This window comes from Numida meleagris, chromosome 19 (assembly GCF_002078875.1).
Source record: "Numida meleagris isolate 19003 breed g44 Domestic line chromosome 19, NumMel1.0, whole genome shotgun sequence".
NCBI classification, from domain to species: domain Eukaryota; kingdom Metazoa; phylum Chordata; class Aves; order Galliformes; family Numididae; genus Numida; species Numida meleagris.
The window spans coordinates 12147716-12163055 of NC_034427.1; the positions used below are offsets into that span (position 1 = coordinate 12147716).

The 15340-nt window shown below is 41.6% G+C and overlaps 1 long non-coding RNA gene across 1 annotated transcript in view; it reads right to left on the minus strand.

Moving 5' to 3' along the window:
- The window catches only part of LOC110408252, a 55062-nt gene that overhangs the window by 14410 nt on the left and 25312 nt on the right, over positions 1-15340 (minus strand). The gene's annotated exons all lie outside the window — the stretch shown is intronic.

Genomic DNA, 15340 nt, shown 5'->3' on the forward strand with positions numbered 1-15340 from the left:
AGAAAAGAAGCCATCTGTTCTGCCCATGTATGGAAATAATTTAATTTAATAGCATAATAAACATTTAGAAAACCATTAATATTTGATTACTAAGTGGTGTTATTATACTAGTGCCTCTTCTTTTTAAAAAATATTGGCTCTAAAAATGTATAGATTTAACATCTAGAGGATGAAACACAGCACTGGTTGAAACTCTTGAATGGCTTGCAGAGGGGGATTGTTATTGGCCCTTAAATGAGGCCTTAACCATGGGTGTTAACAGCTCACGGAGAAAGCTTTAACATTAATCAGAGGGCTGCCTCTTATTCAGTTTTGGTACATAAAGAGAATGACAATGATGTGAAGAAACAAAACAGAATGGTAAATTGAAAAGAAAAGTGGGATAGTGCCAGAAAGAAATGCAGAGAGGCTGTGTGCAGGGAAAGCCAACAGAGTGACAATCAAGATTTTTTTTTTTAATAGAAGAAAAGGCAGAAAAGGGAATTCATTTCATTCCAGTTATGAAAATGTATCTGAGTGCCCATACACGGAACACAAGTAGTAGGGAGTTTTCTATTCAATAGATGGAACATTTATTTGGTTTCACACCTGTTGTCCAAGTGACACGACTGGCAGCTATTCCTGTCCTCACTAATGTGCAAATCTCCGTCACTCCACTTCTAGCCTGCATCAGGGGTCTCTAACACTAAATCCTCAAACCTATTGCCTTGATGAATACAGATTTCACTGTATTCACTGGTGTCACTGCTCTGCACCTGCAGCGCTGTCCCGGGGCAGCCCGGTGCGTGCAGCAGGACATGGCTGCTCCGTCTGCGGCAGGGAGACAAGCGGACGTTCCGAAATGTCACAGACACAAAACTTCTCTCAAGGGTGACTCTGAAGACACTGGTTTTCATTTTCTTACATTCTCTCATTTTCTTTCTTAAAAAGAAAGAAAAAGAAAGCAAGGTCCAGATGCATTTTCCAATAGAAGATGAAGGAAAAACTATTTTCTGAAGCTGAAGTTGTTCCTCTCTCTTTAAGGCTAATGTGCCTTTGTATAACAGAGGGGGTCGTATGAGTATCCTGCAATGGTAAAAGCAGATCATTTACATGTGGGAATTGCCAGCTGGAGAGGAGAAAACATACTCTGGTGTTTGAGACAAGTTCTGCGAGACGTTAAAAGAAACCATCTGCTTTTACTTTTTGTTCCCGTTTAAGAACAGCTTGTGTTTGCAGTTCACAACTTAACACATAGTAATAACCTACAGGACTTTGTGAAGCATGGATCTTGTTTTCCTGCATGCATAAAAAAATACAAAAGTCTGTGAGGAAGACTTTTCCTTCTGATCACTGTCTGTGCTCGGTGACGTTCTCAACAACAGCTGTAGTATTGCAGTAAAACCCAGCCAATGGGTATTAGATGCAATGTAAGGCAGAGGTACTAATTTCTACTATACACTCAAGCAGAACTGAGCTCTTCTTACTTTCAGTGCACGCGCAGCCAGTTTTTGTTTATGGTAGGCAAACAAATGACTCATCTGCTCACCATGGAGACCGAGGTTTCAATATTGTTAGGACCTTCAATTGCACTAGTGATAAAAATACCCCTATCAGCCAAACAGCCGCTTCAAGGAATTCCCTCTAGCTCTTTCCAAAGACCATTTCATTAGCTGTCTCGTGCAGTGAGTGATTTCCCCCACACGTTAGCAGTAAGTGGAGGCAAGGTGTGCGTGGCACATGGTGAGCGATGGCTGCACCCCGCGGGCAGTGGGGCGTCACCTCCACACCTACTGCCCCATTCATTTCGTTGCTCATTTGCTCTGCGGCATTTCTGTCTGAGCCAGGGCAGGCTGACGATCACTAAGAAAAGGATAGATTTCCAGGTAGACTGTAATGCGTTTGATTGTAAAGAATTCACTTCTAAGCCGTATCTCAGCAGACCTTTGGGGCCCAGTCTTATCTTTGCTGAAACCCCTTCGTGATCCCTTAAGTCAGCCCAGATTCCAAAGCGCAGAGGACGAGGCAGGAATTCTGCATACTGTTCATCCAGGATTTTCTACACGGTGCCTCACTATCCTGAAGTAAGGGTCAAGTATTTGGCTGCCTGTGTCACACAGTTTGGAGTTTCCTCTTATTTTGTTTTACATTTGTAAAGCTTCTTAGACTTTTTAGTTGCTGTGACTGCCTGCCAAAATATGGGCAGTATAAAGTACTAAGTGAAATTAGAGAATAGTGGATTTTATGGTTAAAATGCAAGTCTGGCAGAATCTCTGGTTGAGATAATGCACTCCAGTGAGCATTAATAAAGGTAGGATATTATGGAGAATTTCCTTTCCCTCGTCTCTTCCCTATACCCCCTAGAACATCTGATGATTGGGTCTGGCACATGAATGATCCCATATGTACCATTATGATATCAGACATCTGCTACCCATCAAGATGTCAGCTTAATTTGAAAAGAAAACATCTATAAACACACGTACAAGCACCAGCCAGAATGCTTTGTGACCTTTAGATATTTACTTAAGGAAATTAAATGCACATCTGATAAAATCAGAATTATGATAACTGTGAAAAGACACAGTGTGAGATTGTTCCCTGAAGTGGAATTGTGAATTTAGGAACATTTTATTTTTATTCTTTTGCCTTAAAAGGAGAAATGACCTCCTGCATTCCCAGATGAAGAATGACCCCAGAATCTCAGGGCCACCTGCTGCTTTGATGGAAGAGAGAAACTCTAGTGCACCTAGCTGGTATCATTTTCCAACCATTCCATTTCTAGTTGATCTGAATGTGAAGAGTTGTGGAACAGATAGGAGAACTTCTGTCTCCTCTCTCTGGCCTCCTCTGAATTCCTCCAGAATGCAGCAGAATTCCCCGAGTTTGTTCTTCTAGAGAGAGGAATCACCAAAAATAGAATTTTAGGTAGGTTGGGAAAACCAGAGGAATAACTCAAGGAAGGGTGGTGGTGAAAATACTTCTTTGACAGGATTATGAACCCTGGAGTGTCTTCTAAGTTAAAGTTATATGCACAGCAATAAATATCGTCTTTTATTATTTATTACATAGAATATATAGCATATTGTATGAAAATATTATTTATTATTATTTTAAAAAATTGAGGGGAAAAAAGCACAGCCAGCAATTAGATTTGTGTTTAGAGTCCTCAGCAACTGTCACGTGCAATAATGGTAGGCAGTCATGTTTAACTGTTTGTTCTTGAAAAGGTGGTGGTAGAAAATAAGACCAGAGTCAATAAAATGGGAAGAGAAAAACAGGTCGAAACCTTTTTTCATCTATAAGAGCTCAGTCTGAGAAGCATTATTATGGTCGAGTTTGAATAACAAACTCAGGAATGGAAATGGAGCACAGGGCTAACTGCTTTAGTTCAAAGGGGCAAAATCAGCCTGGAATCTGCAGCCCAGCCAGCGGGAAATGAAAGGAAGAGTTCCAACATAATGGGTTGAAAAAAGCCTATTGCAGGTATGTAGAAAACTGCTCCAAAATCAAGCTGAGTTAGAATTTGCCAAAGGATATGAAGGGGTAAAAGAGGTTTTAACAATATAAATAAAAAGAGAACAAGAATAAAAGTGTTCCGCTATGCAGTGAGAATGGGGTCAAGAGTAAAGAATCTAGATATTGCCCCCAAAATAGTGCTGGCACATTTCAGTGCAGGAACAACAGCAGAACGGAGGATGAGGATGAATGTACTGCATTTCATTAGCACCTCTGAGGTGGCTGCAAAGCCCTAAGTGTTTCTTGCACTGCAGGTGAGAAAACCCATTGATCTCCAGCCCAGATACCTGCAGGCAGCAACAGAGGAAGCAGCACGCCTGGGAGCAAGCACTGATGGAACCTCGTCTGGACAGGTACAGGTCTGACCCCTGGAAAGGTGAACTCAGATTTGGATTGATGCAGAACTGGGCACTGCAATCATGGGGATGGAGAGTGTCTCACAGGAGGAAGACCTCAGTATGTTCTGCTGGGCCAAAAGAAGGCTGAGGGAGAACCAAAATGCTCTCTGTAATTTTTTCATGGAGTGAGTTGGGGGAGGAAGAAGTGCATTTAAGCCAGAGGAAAATGATATTTCATCAAAAAAACCCCAACAAAGTAAAAATTGAATGCATGCGCATTGTCTGGGAACAAATCATAGTGGTTAATTAGGAACCTTCAAAGCCATTAGATGAGCGATCCCTGGTCGAACATGGGGAACATATTAGGTACAAGACCAAGCAGAAATCTGCAAGCTTTGTAGTTAAATTTATGAAGCTTACGAGTGCATGTCTATCATAGCAAATGATAGAATGCAAATGATTTAGGAAGCTGTTAATCGCTGTGCAGTGAATGCCTTGAGGGCAGAATTCACTAAGGAGTGCCAATGAAATCTGAATGCAATCTCACTTGCTCCCTACAAACCCACATAAAACTCTAATAGGGAAATATCAAGGCATAAAGATTCGTTTGGCATTCCTGTAGCAGCATCTCTTAAGGCTGAGCTCGGGCTGCATTGTGCTTTTCCTGGCAGAAGCAAGCAGCCTCACAGGGAAACAACAAGCACCTCTGCTGTCTTGTCTCCCCTCACCACAAACCAGAGCAAGATGTTCTGTTGGCTGTTAAGCACTGCTGCTTTGCATGGTGGATCATCTCCGTGCTATTTATTAGAGATGTTTCTTAATTTGGGCACCGTGTTCAGTGGTCGTCAAACCACTGGGGCTTGTAATGATCAGCCAGCACGGAGCTTTACATGAGCTCTGCGCCCTTCTGGCCACGCTGCATGCATGCAGGGTTAGGTAAGCACTATGGATAGGAAAGTGCTTCTTTTTCCATGAGGTTTTACACTGTTCTATGCTATGTGTCTAATGTACAACCGCTTGCACCTATGAAAGGAGGCATGCCTCACCCTGGTAGATGTCAGGACAGATCATTGCCCCAGCTGTTCAGCATGAAGAGACTTCAGGAATGGGGCACTGCACATCAGGGTGGGCATACAGATTTGGCATGGCAGGGGAAGCAAAGAATATTCAGAACAGTGTCTGTGGGTCATGTTTTTATGGAAACCCCATCCTACCAGTCTGCCACATGAAGTGGCTGGCCAAGCACAGCACTGCATGGAGAGTTAACGAACCCTCCTTTTCCATGGTCATTTAAATATTTGTGTGATGGTATCTTGATCTTTTAATTTACGTGAAATTAAAAATGTTTCAATGTCTAGACTTGGTCCACTTGAGTCCCCTGAGCAGCCCCATGAGCCCCGGCGCTCAGAGCTCAGAGCTGCCTGAAGACTTTTGATGTGTCTCCCCTCCACAGCAAGCTCTGGAAAGAGATAAGCTCGCAATTAAAGAAACTTCCCATAAAAGCTGTTTTTAATGGATCAGATGTAAGCTGATCTCACAGGGCTGTGCAGACCCTGAAGGTTTGCCTCAATAAATGACATATTCTCTGGCCAGCTGGGGTTCAGCGTCCCGTTCCTCTGAGCAGCAGTGACAACGCTGACCTCCCTGGAGTCACTTCACAAATCTCATGGCTTGGAATGGTTTGTTCTTGTTGTCTTTGAGATGACCGCTAGTTTCTTTCCCATATATTAGGATGCACTGGAAATAACATGAATTAATTTAACTAGATGACCTTTTACAACTGTCAGAACGCAGTAATTTCAGCTTTCTTGATCCACTCTGGACCCTTTGAAAAAGCAGTAGAAAAGGAGGCTCAGTGTGGCTGACACTTTGCATTGTACCATGGATGTGTCCGAGTCTGAGAGGTTGCCTGATGAACTGCAGTGCCAAGAAAAAGGATGATCTATGCTAAAATGACATAATTTGTTTTTGTGATGTCTCTTAGGTTCTTTCAAAGTGAACAGTTCATGGCTGAAGAAAGCCTTACACGAATTTACGTTGGAAACCTACTGGATTGTACTTATACAAATAAACATAGGAATAAGAACAGCAAGGCATGTAAAAGATACTATTTCAACACTCTGTCACACTTCTTGCTGTGTTGTTAAAACCTGAAAAAATGGCAGTCAAAATAAAACACCGCCTTCCTTTGAAATTTGTAATGATCTAGACTCTGGGCCTATGTTAAGAACTGACGGAAGAGAATGCTGAAAATCTTATTTCTGCAGAACATCCATTCTTGGATCCATAAAACAATAAAACCTCTTCTGAAATGGCATGAAAGCATTTTCCAACCAGATTTCTGACAAAAAGTTCAGAAAGCCAAAAACGTGCTACCTACATACAGAGCGTCTGTGCTTAGGAGTCCATTAGACTGAAATGCTTCCAGAGGGAAATAACAAGCTCACTTCTTCCACAACTGTGCAGTTTGCACGAGGGATGTTTGATCAGGATGCAGGGATGTTCATTTCCATCAGACATTTGTTTTGACTGGACTGCTCTTCTCATGCAGTTCCGCTTGTGAACAGCAAACAGAATTTTCTTCCCCAGTTCTCATTCCTTTCTGGTCCCCATAGTTTCTTACCTTCACTATCAGTTTGGCAGTTCCCCTCTTTAGTTTTAGAGGCCTTCTTTTATGCAGGAAGATATCAGCGAAGATTTCTTAATCCACTGTGTCAGCTGTCAGCTGAAGAGTGATCGATGTATGCCACTTGCTAAAAAATCACAACAAAGCTGTCTGCCACTGCCGGTTTGCTACTGGAGGTGTTCTTGACCCAGGCAGTTTGCTTTATCATACATAGGTGTTTTATTATACTTTAATTTCTTCCTACAAGGTAAATGCATCAGAGCTAGATCGATTTAAGAGCTTTTCAGTTGGCACCCCTGCCAGGTCAGAATACAGACAATGTATGGCAGAGTACGTTCATTTGCTCACACCAAATGAATTCTAGAAAGAATGTGCATCTGAGTTATAGATTTGAGTTTTATCTCCTGTGCACAAGGTAAACCTTTTGAGACCCATTTTTTTCTAGTTGCACAGGAGGTGCCAGAGGTACAGCACTGCAGTTTTATCCCTCAGGAGGGATATCAGCCTCTGGAATAAATTTCCAGCAATATTCTATGAGGAGCCAAAGAAGCCAGGCACACAAATACCTTCGGAAGATCCTTAAATAAAATTGCTGACAAGAGTTAGAAGTGTTTTTAGATCAAATGAGATTTTGCCATAAGAAGAAATATTTCCCTCTTCTCAAAAACAGTATCTTTTTTTTTTTTTTTGTGATAGATTTCCTTTTCTGACAGCTTTCCCCCATCTTATTCATTGTCAGTAAACTGGAAGAGTTGCACTGGGAAAAACATGGGAGTCTGAGTCCTTTACCTTTCAGTAACTGAAATGCCAAAAGATCTGTTGCAGATCATTGCTGTAAAATACTGAGTTCAAATCTAACAGTACAGGAGTAATAGAAACTGGAAGTGTCTGTTCAATGGGGAGGTGTTGTAGAATGCTGACCAAGGAAGAGATTTATAAGTGATTACAGAAAAATCCCTAAAGCTGTCTGTTCACTGTAGAGGCTCAGTGGCAGGAAGCAAACAAGATTCTCAGATAGAGTGAGCTGCTCAAGGAATAGAAATGAGAGTAGGAAGCACCACGCACTCTGTGCTGGGCAGTCCGCCCTCAGAATCCAGCACTGATCAAATGGTCACCACACTTTCAAGAGCACAAGAGAACGAGGAATGGATGAGGCAGCTTTATGAAGAGCCTGAAGGAGCTAAGCTAGGAAAAGGAGTGGGGAAAAATGTCTCTTTCTACTTGGAAAGAAGTCAAAATGAGAGTAATGAGAGCAGATGAAATGCTAGAGACAAATGGAGAGAGGAATGGTACAGAGACTTCTTAAAATATAGCTTGGATTGATCAGCCTACACAGAGATTCACTGCCACGCTGGCTGCTGGAATAAAGGGAGGCATCAGTGACTACCGACTCATACCTGGCAATGCAAGCAGCAAATAGTTGGTTTCTGCTCCTCTTAACATGAGAATCTGGACTCACTACAGTTGCCCCTTTATTTGCATGTAAACCATATTTGATTTTCAAAGTTATCAAAGGATTTCTCAGGACAAAGACTGCACAAGTTGAAAGAAAAAGATTATATTTAATATCTACACTGATGAAAGATATGTTTAAAAAGCCTCCACTAGGTAACATAATACAGAGAGAAGCTCATTGGAGGGGAGAGTCAGCTCCCACTGAACATCATTTATATATTCTGAGCGATCCAGTCATAAATAATCCAAGCCCAGACCAGATTTGTCTTGCATTACGTTTTTTATGATAAGATTTACATTAATCTTGACTTGTGGTCAGTACTCCTGAGCCCTCAGGCTGCTTTCTGAACTCAGTGTGAAGCTGCATTGTTATTCACCTCTGATATAACGTTAGGAAGGAACTGCAAGCGTATTCGGAAGCCAAATTAGTGCCAGTGCTCGCTGCCTGTTCGTGACAGTAAAGGCAGACCTGAAGGTTGGCTCTCCAGGGTCTAAAGGCAAGATTGTTTAACTCAGAGAAGCATGGCTAATCCTAGAAATGAATAATCAGAAATGACCCTAACCTTCACATCTCACTTATGGCCTCGTTGTAATAATTAGTTTTGAAATGTGCAAAATGTGTAGAAAGAGTCATGAAGTGATTTTTTTTATTTTTTTTTTTTTTTTCTGTAGCTGGTTTTCAAGGGGCTTGGTGTATTTCCTTCTCTATCTCTGTCCACAGATATTTATCTACCCATGGCTACTGGCCGGTAATCTCACTCGAAACTGTTGTTCCAATACTTATGGAACTCTATCAGGATATTGTTTTGTATCTGAGATACGAAAGTGTGTTCCTAGTAGGTGAGTCACGCATTCCTACCTGTCTTCTCTACTCCACTTCTAATTTATCCAAAAAATACCAGGTCTTATCTTTCCACACCATTGCTTTCTGTTACATAAAACCAAACCAATTTCATCTGCTGCTGTGTGTCTGAACAGAGCTGGGCGTGTGAAATATATGGTAATCTAAGCATTGCTGATGTACCAGCACAAGCTGGAGAATAAATCAGGCAGGACCTCATCCTGTAGGGAGTCCTGATTTCAGATTTATTGCACTGCTTTTTAGAGTTTGGAAGGTCAGCACACAATGCCAATTGATTTCAGGGAGAGCAGAAAGAAGCCCTTGTTACTCAGAAAGTAGTTATTCCTGTAGCGTGGAAAAGAGAGTCTTCTCCAGCAGGCAAATGTAATAAAAATTAATTGGTACAACTAAATTAAAAAGTGCAGGTATGAAAAGCTCTAATACCCCTCAATCCTTTAACACCAGACAAAATGTAGAGTTAATCAACTGCAGTTTCTCGTATCTGGGCACCCAGGAACCCAGGTTCTAGAAATGGTGAAGAGGGAGAGAAAGAAAAGATGGCTAAAATCTGAAAAAAAGAAAAACCTCACCTTACAGTTTGACTGAGGATCAGGCAAAGGAGACTGACCCATGTCTTGCAGGAGTTAGGTCAGTCTCCTCTAATTAAAGAGACCAAGCCATTAAACCCCTTACTTTAGAAAGAGCATCACGTAAGTGAAGAATATCTAAGACCACCAAGCTGGATTTGGGCACAATTGCCTAGCAAACTACAGGATAACTTCTCTGTTCTGTTTTAAAGTTTCAACCTCCTTTTCTCCCAGGTGACTCTTGCCGAGAAGACACCATCCTCAGAAACTGTTTGGAGCAGAGCTCTGCGGGTTGCTCAGCCAGAAGCTTTTCACTAAAGAGTGATGTAGCTGACCTGTACACAGAACTGACATCCATCTCCAAACTTGCTGTTGCTTTACATTCTCTGCAGAAATTTTAGATGCCTTTGTTCAACCATTTCTTCTCTTTCCAGAATGCATCTCAGAGAGCTGCAGTCTACTTTCTCCTCTGTTTTATGCTTGTTTTGCAGTGGCAGAATTCTCTTCAGATTATTGGTTTCTAAACAAAGCAGGTCAATACCAAACGCTCTGCACTCTCACGCACAGCAGTAACGTTTTAAGGTAGATTAGTTCAAACCTCATGAAGGTGCCTTTTTAATTGGAAAGTGGAAAAGGGGAGAAAAACATTGTAAGATGGAGACTTGGTTAAAAATCTAAAGCTAATGAAACAAAACAAGGAACCCCACAAAGAAAGAAAGAAACAAAAGCCAGCAAAAGCAAACCGCAAAAAACCTCAGTTGTGCAATTTCTCTGTACAGTAATTGGTAGCTTTAAAAACTTAAAGTACAGATAATGAACAGAAATACTGCGGACATTCTTAACCTTAGCATAAGCATGGTTAAGCTAGATGGAGGCCAGACTTTGTATGGTATCTGGTAGGTTTCAGTAGCATCCTTAGTTTCCTGTTTTCTGGGAATTAGCTATTTTTGTAAGCCTGGGACTCTCAGCACCGAATAGACAGTGATGTGTTCGAAAGGAGTTGTTTCCCAATGAGCTCTGCCAGGTCACTGAAAACTGCTTGAAAGAACCCTAAAGAAAAGGTTTCCTGCCATAAATCTTCCACTTTTGATCTGCATAATCATGACAGTGAAAGCAATCAAATCGTGAAGGATTTTACTGTAAGCAATATTCTTGACTATCCATGATTTCACAGATTGTCTAAACCACACGCTCTAAAAATCAGCTTAGGAAGGAATAGGGCCCAGGATAAAATATACTAAAAACAAAGATAATGTAAAATTTACCTCTGAGAAAGATTAAAAAGCTCATAAGAGCCAAAATTTTTGCAAATAATATGTTTTGATGCACAAGAGATGATTAGAAGTCAGAATGAAGCGATACCCTCTGAGTCTTTTAATACGTACTACAAATAATATTCATGGGTATCATTTGTTGTTTCCTTTTTGTCACTAAACGAGGACTAGAAATGTTTTTAAGACCAATGAAAAGCCCAAATGAGTTTCTTTGCAGTGCTCAGCAATTTCACTCAGATCTTCGAAAAATTGGAGGGCTTTTTGCATGTACAAGCAATAATCAGCGCAGAATGAAGGGTCTTTACTATTTCACTCTTCATCATTTTTATTTCTTTAATGAAAGCAAAGAGAGCACAGAGAAGTTTGCTCACATTAAAATCTAGGGGGAAAATAAGACACCAGAAAAAACGTCTTTAGGACTGACACCTCTGCAGTAGCAGCAAGCTGTGACTTACAGTTTTCATAGAGGCATTTAGAAACACACTGTGTGCAGAGAGGTGCCAGTGTGGGAGTTGATCTATTCTGAGAGTATACATGGATCAAAAAATCCGCCTGAAATAGAGGCTTACTGTGTAAAGGGAGGGATAAAGGGGGTAAAAATGAGTACAGTTAGTGCTAATGTGAGTGCTGTTATCTCCTGGCAGTATTGCACAGGTCAGAGTGCAACAAAAACACAGAGGGCTCACTTATGGATCTAAGTCAAGTAGATCCCCAAATTTGTTCGGCTACGTTCCTGCTCAGTGCAGGGAAACTGCCCCAGATGGTGATAGCATCACTCTGTTCACTGACAGAGGTGCAGCTGCCAGCTGAGCCACACCAAATGGAGGAATTGTGCTGTCTGGAGCCATGCCATGTGACAAGTGCACCTTCATGAGCCCTGGGAGCTCTGCAGCCCCAGAAGAGCTGTACTCAGTGCAGGAAAGCAGAAGGATGCCATGAGTTTTCCCCCAAGTTTTTACTCCTTTCTGTCCAAGTCTATGGAAATATTTGTTAGTTCTACGAACGGAGCAGCGCTGTAGCTTACACACTTAGTTGTGTAAGTTCACACGTGGTAACAGGTCCTAAAAGCTACTCTGAGTCTGCTCTGAGCTGCAGCCCACCTCCTTTGCCTGCTTGCACTCTGCGCAGATTCTTATATTATCACACATTTCCTTCACACCACTAAACCAACTCTGCAGGAAGCCAAGAGCAAAGGGCTTGTAGGATCACACCCGGAATCCCCAGCATAGAGTTCGAGCACCTGCATTTCCTAGAGAAATTAGTGTTCTAAACTGCCTTGGAATAAATTACCCCAGCCAGGGTCACCTTAACGGAAATGAACAATGAAATGTGAAATCTTCTTTCAAAAATGCTGGGCAGAGTGAGCAGCGAAGGGTAAAGTAGTATATTTTGTAGTGCCTCAGGAGAAAAATACATCTAATCTGGGTATCGGTCCAGCCACGGTGAATAATTTAATCATATTTGTAAATGGTGTTGTAATAGAAGGTCACTAGATCTGTCAGACCCTCAGCTGCTTAGGCAAAATTTGATCTGTTCTACTGATGTCAAAAAATGGACGTTCATTAAGAGTAAGTGCTTGCCATTTAAACCGAAACAACAGAAACTGTGAATTTTTTGAAAGAGAGACTGAAAAATCCCTCCTTGCCATAACTAGAGTGGAGAAATATCACAGAACTCAATGACATCTCAAGATCCATTGCTATTGTTTCCATGGAGTGCCAGTGGTGCCCGTGCACACTGGAGCTGGAGGCAAGGAGCCACCACTCCGCTGCTGTTTGAGCAGCACAGGACATGGCTGTGAGCAGTGCCTCTTAATTGCGTGTTGTTCATCAAGTCTAAAGAAGGCTGAAGGAGACTTGGTGAAGGACTTGATGAAATTAGATGACAAAATCAAATTCGAGGATGAAAAGTTCATACACATTTAATAAATTATATTAAGCGCCATCGCTACTGATCAAAGCCTTTTTTTCCTGCTAATTCAGGGATGGTGTAAGGTTCCTATAACAGACAATAAAAATATCAACTAAAAATTAGTTGGCCTCTAAGCTGGAGTATCATCTTGTTCTGTGGCCTCAGGTGGAACTAAAATGCCATCTTCAGGTCTCTTATACATAACCCATTTATCTGTTTGTATTTATTTCATAACACGAAGGTCCAGGTATTTCTGACATGAGATCCAAGGATGAATACAAAATTAAATTCAGTTAGCTCTGTGACAGTCGGCCAATAAACTCTACTCCCTCAACATGCATAGACACTTAAAACATTTTGCCCTCTCAAAGCTTTAATATCAAGATGATAAAGACCAAATGTGACACGACTGCTCCCTTTATTTGTTAGTGTGTTTGCAGTTATGCCCGTGTCTCCAAGGATGCAGCCTGATAGATGATGTTTCAAGGAAACAAATGCAAGTTTTGTTCATCTCAGCATCTTTTTGCATAATAATGAGACTGGGCGAGGGAAGGTTATACACCAGTGTAAGTGCACAAGGTTTGCCTCTAGGCTGCTCTGCAGGAAACCTAAACCCATAACAATTACAGTGTTTGTTACTGGAAAAATGAGAGTGAGTAATTAGATTGATGCTCTTAAAATCATCTGCTCTTTGTAATAGATGCTGTGTAATTTGGTTTGGCAAAAGTGGCTTGTAACTGTGAGTACTTATTAAGGACAAAGCAATTAGGCAACTAAACAGGCATGATGACAGCTTTTTAGTAAATGGTTTAGTTTTAATTTTGAAATGGCAGGTCCCGCTGAGCACAATATTCCAGAACTGTAATTTTGTAGAATGTGACAATGTGTTGTTGGCAATTAATTAAAATTTTCTCTCCCTATTTTTTTTTTTTTTTTGGTCCTGAGGAGACACAGGGCAGTGGTTGCCTGTTTGCAGGGTCCAGCGTGCAATTAACACCGCTGTCTGTAAAACAGTTCACTACACATCGAGTACAAATTGAAAGCCCTGCTCAGCTGCTGTCTGCAGTCGCTGTGTGAAGTGGAAGCCAGACGTCTGCTCCGGCTGCTGGGGAAGGGCAGAAAAAAATATTTTGGCAAAATTGTTAACTGGAGGCGGATCTGGTGAGCCCGGCAGGGCACTAGAAGAAAGGGATGGTGGAATCTGCTCGTGGCTCCATCCTTCTTCTGGTTCATGACCTCTGGCACATCCTTCAGCACCTCTCCCCCTCCTGCTACACTTACGTCCTCTGCACAGTGTGCAAAATCCTTTATTACAGTAGTTGGCTGTGCAAGTGTATTACAGTCATTAGTAACAAGGAGATTCTAAACTCACTTTTGGTTCGTATGAATGGTCTGCAGGGGAGGTGTGTACCAATGTGAATTTCAGTTTCACCTTCAGGCACTTGAATGACCTTCAGCTATGAAAACCAGTGAGCAGCAGCAATGAAAGGTTTAAAGTTTTTCCCCCTCTTTTCAAATTATCTATGTGGACTTTAAATATTTGTTTATCGGAAATCCATTAACAGTAATTCATCATATCGAAACAGAAATGCCAGGGGCTGGGATACGCACCAGGTCATGGTGAATAAACATCCCTGTCCTTATATGGTTGTTTCAGTGCTGAAGAGGCACACTGGGTGCCCCTGCTTTATCTTTGGGGCGATCCAAAAGCAACGCACTGACCTGGAGGAACGGCACAGAACACAACTTGATCCCTGTTATACCAGAAGTCCTTCTCTTCACAAAGCAACAGCATTTCCAGAGAACAGCAACACTGCTAAAACAGCAGCATCTTTCCATGGCACAAAGCCAGCACAGCACTTATGTGGATAAACTCAAGCGTTGGAGCGGTTCCATTTAACTCAGTGGGATTACTTGCTGGTCTCAAGCTATGTTAGCAGGCAGAGTCTGTACTGGATGGGGCTTACAGAAAGGAATGGTACAATGGATCGCCACGTCATTTCATTAGAAGTGTTTAATTAGTAGCTAGAGAGTGGGAAGGAACACTTCAAAAATTCAAAGCCACTCCAAAAGTGAGATTAACCATTAAGTTAAAGTGGAAAGTGAGGGGGACCCTTAGCTGGATGCAGGGATAAAACTTAGCATTTTTTGTCTCACTGCTCTGAAATGTGGAGCAGGATGAAGCAAACCACAGAGCAGAGAGCTCCATCTCAGGAGCCAGGAGGAAGCTTGTTTGGTAAAAATACCTATCAGTAAAAGCTGGCTTTTATCACCCAGCTTCATCACCGCCTCGCTGACCTCAAGTGCTACTGCTGCGCTCACTTGGCTTCCTAATAAATGTAATGGAGTAAATCCAGTAATTGCTTTCTGATCTAACCTACTTAGAGATTAGTTCTTGTTCTGCTTTTAAAATTTAGATTGATTGAGATGATCAGAATTGTTGGAAATTATTAAAAATATCAGTTCCAAACCATCATTTCCAATAACTGCCTATGATCCCAATAAATAAACTGTGTGGTATAGGAAAATTAGAGTAAGACCTAGAAGACAGGCTAATCTAATTTGACTCCTTCCCTTCTACATAGAGATGCTCGGAAATAATTTATTACAATGCTAGACATGAAAGTTCAGCTTTAAATATAATACCAAACTAATACATGAAGTACCATACTGAAGCATGGCATCGCCAAAAAGAATGCAGTAAATTTCATATGTGAAAAGCGCCGGTACCTGCTGCAACATTTGTCATCTTCATTCCCACCTTACTGCATTAGGCCGCTACGAATTCCGATTGCAAAGCACCTGGAGCT